The following is a 10,099-nucleotide window of genomic DNA, read 5'->3' on the forward strand; positions in this document are numbered from 1 at the left end:
TTGAATACCGACGAAGAAGCGAGATTGAAGTGCAATATATTTGTACCCATTGGCTTAGAAGGAAAATTGTATGTGATAATATTGATCCTAATGGTAATGCAAAAAGTAACACTCATTTAAAAAAATAGCTCCCAAAGCTAATGAAAATTTGTGTAAGTTTGGGAGAGTTTAGATTGAGTGACCCAACGCAAAGAAAAATTAAGTTATTAAAGAACTGGTTTCGACCAGAATAGAATGAATACAATGGGTGTGCATATGGATGCAACTTGTGTTAATATATTCAGCCTAGCTAGTATTTCCTATTATTGTAGATTATTTTACCGGTGTTGCTATGACTAAATCTCAGCAAAATGCAACCTTTTTGGAACTGTAAAATTGATTGTGAAGTACGTCCCTACCCTTGACTTTACAATATATTTTTTTTTTGAGCTGGAGAGCTTCAAGAGCATCAACAGATATTGCTTGGTAAACGCAAGTGCAGAGTGCACTGAGGCGACATGCGGCCTCTATTTTTCTTTTCCGCTGGGGTGGGGTTTCCATTAAGACCGGTTGACATCAAATTTGGGGTGGAAATAGAGGGTGGCAAAAGAAACAAAAGTTATGTAGCGCCGACGTGCGTTTAGTGGCTAGTTTCGGAACAAAGTGTGATTTACTCCAATTTTTCTTTTATTTTTCCAAAAAAAAAAACAATTTATTTTGAATACCTCAAAAAATAAGTGGCGATGCGAATTATAAGACTCTTTGTGACTCTTTGGTTTATTTGTGTCAACAAGGGCTGGACTTAGGGAACAAAGTCCCATAGAACCAGTCAGCGATGAGTTCTAGGGTTATCCACGAAGAAACTTGATTTGTAAGAGGTGATTTGTAGATCTTGCAGAAAATAAAACCTTGTTAAAATCAGTTTGCTGCCTGTCTGTCACACACACTTTTCTCAGAAACAGCTGTACTGATTGACACGAAATTTAGTATAAAGGTGGCAACTGTGGACGCCTACACATGTAGTGAGTTACATCATTTTAGCGGGAGGAGGGAGAAGGTGTAATTTTTTAAGGTTTTGTGTAAAACAAAACCTTATTAAAATCGATTCAATGTATGTCTGTCCGTCACACGCACTTTTCTCTAAAATGGCTAAGCCGATGCGAATCAAATTTGGTGGGCAGATGGGAGCTATGAAATCCCACGCAAACAGCGAGTGGCATAAATTTAGGTGGAGTTTAGAGGGGGGCTTCCCATACATGCAAAAGGAGGATTCAAAAATTTTTTCACCGGATATAGTCGCGTAGGGTTTCAAATGAAAGGACTAGTACTTTCCGCATAGAATACAATATTTCGTATACACGTGCTGAATTTCATGGAAATCTGGCCATTAAAGCCAAAGTTATAGCAGTTCAAACTTAGCAATTTCGCGCGAATTAACTGCTTACAAAGCCATGCAAATAAGATACTGACGTCATAATTAACAAGAATAATTGACATTCGAGTGAAATATTAAAATTCCATTCAAGAAGAATCTAATTGGCCCCAGCCCTTTTTTATATTTGATGTAGGTTAATTTCTTGGCATTTGCTCAAAATATTAAATTCAGTGTGAAGCCATGTGATCGCGAGGCCTTTAAATCCCCAATATTGGGAAGTGAATTCTCGTTAGCGTGAATTACGTGACCACACCATCGAAAACGCCTCACTCGCAGCACCCCCATATCGATCGCGGATATTCTCATTTCGGACGTGATCAAAACGTGACACGCCACCAGTGCAATGCAACATCTTCGTCTCCATTATCACAAGATGCCGTTCATTGTCTTTTATAGTCGGTCAACACTCAGAACAATAGAGAGCGGCAGATGGACGGCATTGCGGTAAATTTTAGATTTGAGACGTGCGTTGATACGTCGATCACAAAGAACACCAGTTGTGGAATGCCACTTCATCCAGGTTGCGTTAATGCTTGAAGCAATTTCATTACGCAGTTCTCCATTGGCTGATAGCATTGGCTCCAGATATCTAAATCGCTCAGTTTTGGCAATGACAGTAACCTGCCCATAACTAAGTGATTTAAATATCTCGGGCCAAGGCTATCACTCAATGGAGAACTGCGTTATACCCCTCACCTAGGGAAACACAAAACCTTTTATACCTGAAGCGTCAAACTTCCGGTTTCCCGACTTGTTTTTCAGTGAATATAGAAATGGAACATCTCGATTTGTATTTTTCGAATCAGGCCTTAGTTTTGAAGCCGGTTGCGAAACGGGGAGTGAGGGGGTCATTCTCAGAAGCTGCTCACCAGAAAAATCTGAAAAATTGGTGGAAATCCTACTTTTATCAACAAATGTCACATCGAATTGAATATCGGATATGTTCAACGGATATACACTATGAACTATATATAAATGAGATCATAATGTACCCAGATGTTAATTCATAAAAATTCAACAAAACTTTCACACCTGAAGCGCGGCGTTTCCGGTTCATTCTTACAGATGATAAGTAGCCCAATAGGGACTTATTTCATATACAATCAAAATTTGGTTCATTAAATTTAATATTTATTATAATAATAATAATCGTTGGTGCAACAATCCAATTTGGTCAGGGCCTTGAAGTGTGTTAGGGCACTTCATTTAAGAGCAATGGTACACTGCAGTACATTGTAGGAGGCAATGTAGTCAGCATTGCGCCCGTCCGAGGTTGTTACCCTGATTTGACTCAGGTACTCATTCACAGCTGAGTCGACTGATGTCCGACGTCAAATCACGATACAAATCACATTGCCACCAGTGAGATCTGAACCACGACCTTCCGTACCACTCAGCTATCCTCACCTCTGCTCTGGGAGCCGCGTGACCGAAAATGGCAATATGGAAATCCCTTTTTTATATAATCACAAACACGACAAGGGAGCGAAATATATTTAACTTAAAATCATCAGTACTTTACTCCTAAGCCAGGCTTAAGCTAAATTTTTGTTTGGAACGAGGGATCCTAAATCCACATCTACTTAATGCTGGACTGGACCAGATAGAAAGCAACTTACTCTCACTCTTTTGGTCCATGGACCCCTCGTTTTGGGCACATGTGTTCAAAAAGTAGAAAGAATCAGCATTGCGCTCGCCCATGATTTGACTTGACTTAGTTCGAAAAAATCCAAAATTGACTGACGGTTTCGACCAGGGCAGAGGCAACTCATCAGACGCTGCCTCACCTCTGCCCTGGGAGCGGCGTGACCGAAAGTGTCAACAGGTGGAAAGACGCACCCTTTTATCATCGCAAACACAACAACAAGGTTGCGAATTATATTGGACTTAAAACGCCAGTCGTTGTAGTCTAAGCTAGACTAAGGCTAAAGCTAGGTTGTTGTTGGCACTTTCGGTCCCAGGGCAGAGGTGAGGCAGCGTCTGATGAGTTGCCTCTGCCCTGGACGAAACCGTCAGTCAATTTTTGATTTTTTCGATTTTTAATGCTTGGGGTGCTTAGCTCCAAACTAGGGATCCATGGACTAAAAAACGTGGGAGTAAGTTGCTTCTCATTTAGTCCGGTCCACCATCATGTGGATGTGGACTTAGGATCCCGCAGATCCTAAACAACAACCTTGACTTAGTTACTCATTCGCAATTGAGTCGATCAGTGTCAGACACTGGTCTTAATAAAAATCCTTTTGCCACCAGTGATATTTGAACAGTGACCCTCCGCTGCGACAACCTGGCTCCTTAATCACTGAGTCATCCAGACGGATAGAACGGATGAATAATATCGATGATGCAATCTCGGTTGACTCCGCTTTGGACATGCATTTTTTGTAGCGTTAACACCGACGTGAGGCCTGAGAAGCCGCGTATATTATGTAATGTTTTATAAAGAAAGTGATAATTTAATATAATTTAATTTATTATATACACTCTGACAATTTAATACGAATTTGTGTCGCAGCCAATTTATTAGTCTCTTTCCTCTGTGCTCTGTCAAGTGCGTTATCAACACGAAGACAGTGAAACAAACACAAAAATCTGTTTTTCGATATTACGCATTAAAAAATATCTCGTCCCATACCATCAGTAGAAATTATTAAATCTGCGTCTTCGTGGCTAGATTTGAATACAAAAGTCCAACAAAAGCTTGTAACTCAATTATATCAATATCTTTTAGTTCTGTTCGATCCTACTTCATATATTTACATCTATATTCTATTAGTTTCTCATTGGTCCTCAACACAATGTCCATAAACATTTCGTCATTTATATATTGTTTCCATAAAGAATAAGGATCCTTTCCATTATTTTCGGTCAAATGGGATGTGGGTGAAGGTCGTTTGATCTGTTTGAAGGTCATTTAGCATCTTCATCTAATGACGGCGTGTCCAGGTGTTCGGGTTTTTCTCTTCGGTATTAGATATGTCAGCGAAATAGTGCTCACTATGCTCCGGGCAAAAATCTTCGCCAACGTCGTCAACCTCAGAACCGCTGGAATCTTTATCCGCAAGCCAGCTCTCAATCACTCCTGCCAAATTTGGGTTTGATTCATTTGGGCATATCTCTTTCAATGCTTTAAATCTGAGGCAGAAATATTTCTTTTACTACTTGAAGTACCTGGTATATTCATAGTTCATAGTTTTTGTAACAATAATAGTTTGCTATAACAAAAAATAAAACGAAGAGCTTACGCAGGTGGCGACGTGAGGTCTGAGAGGCTGCATCCGAATTTCAAACCGTAAATACTCACCAAATGCGTTCGTGACATCACTTCCTACTTCGACGTGAACCTTGGCACTGTTCACACAGCTGCTTAAAAGCAGGGATCGGTGTTGCACGGGGAAAGGGGTAAACAAGCAACTTAAGTGCCTGCTGGGGCCTCTCAGATCGCAAGTCGGTATTTAAAGGTTAAAAAACTAAATTTTGGGACAGGAAAACACAATTTTCGCATTTGGAAAGCTATTATTTCTACTTATTTTCATAGCTTATTCCATTTTCATAAAACCTTTGTATTCTAGAGTGAGATCCTAGGTGCGATTCAACGTTTATTTCAATGCTCCAGCTATTGCAGTTTTCGAATTATTATGATTTCGGTAGTGGCGTCACACGTTTAGATCACATCCGAAATGAGGATATCCGCGATGGTTATGGGCTTGCACCGATCGTGGAAAAGTTGCGAGAGAGGCGTCTTCGATGGTAGGGTCACGCAATTCGTGCTAACGAGAATTCACTTGCCAATATTGGTCTGAACATCGAAGTCGATGGTAAATGACCAAAAGGCAGACCTAAACAACGGTGGCTTGATACGCCAGATGGGGATTTGAAAGCCTCGAGATTGCACCCAGATCAGGCATTCGATAGAGCCAAATGGCGAAACCGATCACGACGAGCCGACCCCGCTTCTGAACGGAACAAAGGCTGGAAAAAAAATATGATTTCGGTAGTATAAAAGCGGTCTTTTTTAAATGTTAAATGGTTAAGAGATTGAAAAAACCTAATGTTTTTGCTTGGAATTGCTAAGAAATTGCCTGGTATACAGTTTGTCCGGTAGACACCCTGTATATAGGGAATTGACATATAAGATACACCCGTGCCAAAAAAAACGAAAACAAATTGTCTTGGGTATATATAAATTTTGTTTAATGGCGCTAAAGTGAAAAATTGCATCAATTTGATCAGTATTGCCAGATTAACTGTGAAGATAAGTGAATTTATAAAGAAAACGATGTGATGGTTTTGATAGAAATACAAACAAGTCGGAATACGCAAGCAGGTGCTTCGAGTATAAATGTTTTGTGCTCATCTTATGGAGGAACTTCCTACTAACATTTTTCTATTCGTATATGGCTAAAAACCCAAAAAATCCCTTCATAGTTTTTTCGAAATACAAGATGTACGTACATATTACAGAGGCAGATATTATGCTCACCCTAAATAAATGAGCATTGCTTATTACCAAATACTATATTTATATATGCACGTATATAAATTGATTGTGCACATATTTTACTTCGTTCACAAAAACATGCACATATACACTCCGTATATTGAATACCGCTGGTTTAATGTACAAATTTATCTACTTGAATTAGGCATTACCCCAATTAGCGTATACATATGAATGCATACACACATATGTCTGTCTCGAGTAATTGATATTGATTTATAAAAGCCTTATGTTATCCCTTATACCACTGCCAAATTTTCTACTTCCAGCATGAGCTTAAGGGGGGTTTCTGGCAAATTTCTAAAATATACTAACACAAAATGGCGCCACTGATTATATAAAGGGATTCGAAGACCACACCTTTTCACCAAATTTCGTGACAATCGGTCTAGCTGTTTCTGAATAAATCAGGTGTGACGGACGGACAGACAGACATCGAATCGATTCTAATAAGGTTTTGTTTCACGCAAAACTTTAAAAAGGCTGGGGATAAGTAGGAATGGAATTTTAATATTTCACTCGAATGTCAATTATTCTCTGTAATTATGACGTCAGCATCTTATTTGCATGGCTTAAGATGAAGTAAATTCACATCAAATTGACAAGTTTGAACTGCTATAACTTTGATACAAATAATGGGATTGCACAACTTGGCTTGTGTATGCGCGATACTGTCCTCTATGCCTGAGCAAATTTTGACACTATTAGGATTAAGTTAATAGGGGTTTTCAGTCAATTCCTAAAAGGTTGTAATATACTATTCGTAAGGTTATTTGAGCAGATATTGGAATGGACATATTTTGAGGCCTAGATTTCATATAAGCGCACCACCGTGATTTTTTTTAGATTTTTGTGTTGGGCAGTTTCGAAAAATGAGTCTCTTTCACTTTAAGTGAGCACATTTTGACTCCCAAATCGTTTATCAGTTTCGGAAAGTACTAATCGAGACTTTTCATTTGATACTCCACATGAGTATATCCGGTGGAAAACATTTTTGAATCCTCTCTTTGCATGTATGGGGAGCCCCTTTGAATTCGACCTAAATCTATGTCACTCACTGTATGTGTGGGATTTCATAGTTCCTATATGTCTCCCAACTTTCGTTCGGATAGGTTTTATCGTTTTGGAGAAAAGTGCTTGGAACAGACAATCGATTTTGCTAAGGTTTTATTTTACACATAATTACTTATGAAAAGGAATTACTTATACTTACATAAAGGACAAATATTGCTATATCTATTAAAATTAAGGGCAATGAATCGTCAGTGAGAAAAGTTTGGGCGAAAGCGCCGACTAAAAAACTAGCAATCGTTACTATATCAGAAAATGGCTGCGAAGCTGATTTAAGCAGCTCAATTGTAAAACGTCGGTTAAGGAAAATAGTTTGAATGCCTGTCGAGCTGGTGCCTTAGAAAAACTGCCTCTTCCCACAAAAATCAGTTACGCTTGGCTAAAAGGCTAAAGGACGTTTTGCCTACTGTCGATGCTTTAATTGAACACGTAGGAAAAGTAGACTTCGAATATAATTTGCACAGTGTCATCAATCGAAATTGGTGAGAACAGCGTGGATATTTTCTTATAAGGATGTTGTGTGTTTCTCCGTTAATATTGAGTAATTCGCGGAAAGGAGCTTAACTCATGATCACTAGTATGGAGGAAAATTAGACCTGCAGAATGGTATACAGCCGCAAAGTGGAGGACCTATTTTTCTCTACATGTTCACTTCTCTATATGTTCACGAATATACGAAAAGATAGTTTAGGAACTGAGTCGCTATCATAGGCTGCAACCACCCAAACTCCGGCTCTGAGGGGCATCCATAAACATGAACCCTTTTACAGGATGTTTGACGATGCGTTGAAAAAAACTTTCATCGCCGCGCGATCGCCTGTATTAGCCGAAAAATATATTCTGCGCTCTTTCTGCACCCGGATGCCGGAAGGCTTTGAGAGCTCCCTGTAGCACAATAAATCAAAAGATGAAGAAGCCACCACCGCTACTCCAATCCCCCTAATTGAGTATACACTCGGCAACGAAGAAAGGAACAAATTGTTTCTTAAATATCAACATATGTTGAATTTTAATTCCTTAAAGGGAATTTTTGTAAATTTTTATTTTTTATGATTCATTTTGGTTGAGAATACATCCGAAAATATGTGATAAGAATATGAAAGTCATATTCGATTTTAAAAATGAAAGCCAGCGTATAGAGCACGGCGGGTGAAAGCCGCATATTGAGCCTCTTACTTCTTGTATCGAGCCTTTCTCTTCAAAACGGCGGCCTTAAATGTGTACGTTACACATTCTCGTTTTGTTAGCACATTGTATAAATAGAAGCGAACACTTTGGAAACTTGTTTTTCCGGTTATGATTCGGCTTTTGTACTGAAAAGTCAGTACTGTCAATAGTGTAGTAAATTTTTAAACGCATTTTTCCAAAAAAGTTTTCAGGTTGGGGTGAAGGGGTGAAGGATTGAAAAACAAACCACTTGACCATTCGTTTTGAAATTTTATTATGACATTGTACACATTCAAAGCAATAGAATGAACCTCAGAGCGGGAGATAATAATAATAATCGTTGGCGCAACAATCCATGTGCAATTGAATAAATATTCATTTATAAGAAATTTTATGTAGTTTCGGAAAATGATATGAAATCTGGGATTAAATGATTGACGGAATAGGAAATCCTGATTTTTTGGGAAGGTCAAGCTGTTTGACACTTTTCACGAAAAACGCTATAACTCTGGAATGGTAAAATATGAACTGATCATTTCATGGACCTAGTTTTCTAAAAAAAGTGGTACTATCCACCATTAAAATGTACTATCATAAAGAGGACACCCTGTATATTAGCAATACATTAGCGGTAGCGCTGTCGCCTAATAGATGCATTAAGCAGAGTTATACAAAATCATAATCGAAAATGCAAAGTGTACTCATTCTCGATATCGCCGAACCGTTCGATATGTTATGCTATACAAATTGCACAGAAACGTCCCGGAAAAATTCTTTGAGAGATCTTATATATACGATCTTCTGTTCAAAGTGAAATACAAACGAACATAATCTAAATTGAAAAATTATGCAGCTAGTGCGTTTCAGGCCACTGTTTTGGACCCAAAACTGTTTCTTTTGTATACTCATGTCTTCCCTTGCAGTGATGAAGCCCAAGTAGTGACATTTTCCAACGACGCTGCCTTTACCATGGGTAAACATTTTCAGCAAGCAACAATAAAGCTACAAAAAGCTATTGACAACATTGTAGAACCGACCAGGAGGAAAGCCAAATTAAATGAATCCAAATCGACTTACATTAATTTCACTAAGGAAAAGTCAAACCACCTAAAGTTATCATCGATGCGGTACATTCGAAATGAGGATTTGCATAGACCTGCGAATACCGATGGTTAGTGAGGTCATTAAGGGTCTAGTATCAGTTCCTAAAGAAAAAATGACATATAGTTGATTTTTTCCTGATTATTTTATTACAAAAACTTTTGCAACTGTTGTTATTATAATTTACTCTTCGAAAAAAAAATTTTTTTTTATTTTTCGATTCTTTAGATAACTCTGTAGATGGCGGTGAAAATTGCATCGAAGCATGGCGCAGAGATAATCCTAGAATTAGCAAGTCTAAGACAATTCAAAAAGTTCAAAGAGGAAGGGATCTTACAACATAATCCATCACCTTTTACAAACAAGTCAGGAAATCGGAAGCTTAACGCTTCAGATATAAAATGTTTTGTGTTTCCCTATGTGAGGAGCGATGAGTGCATAACAGTTCCGTGTGCATATAGTTAAAAATTCCATTGCCCTTTTTCTTAGGAAGCGGTTTAAACCATTTGATGGATAGCACTGTATTGATAATAATCAATCCCATACGCTTTTAATATTACTAACGAATGTATTAGTAAATGTGAAGAACTTAACCTACACGTCAGCATCTTATTTGCAAGGGTTAGGATGCAGTTAATTGGCACAAAATTGATAAGTTTGAACTGCTATAGCCGGATTTTCATGAAACTTGAAATGCATATGCACGATACTGTCCTCTATGGGCGTGCAAATTTTGGTATTCCTAGGATGAACTTAAGGGGGTTTTTTTCAATGAATTTCCAAAAGTTGGTAATATAGTATTAGTAAGTTTATTTGAGTAGATATCGAAATGGCACATATTTTGATGT

Source organism: Hermetia illucens, chromosome 1 (genome assembly GCF_905115235.1).
Source record: "Hermetia illucens chromosome 1, iHerIll2.2.curated.20191125, whole genome shotgun sequence".
Classification (NCBI taxonomy): domain Eukaryota; kingdom Metazoa; phylum Arthropoda; class Insecta; order Diptera; family Stratiomyidae; genus Hermetia; species Hermetia illucens.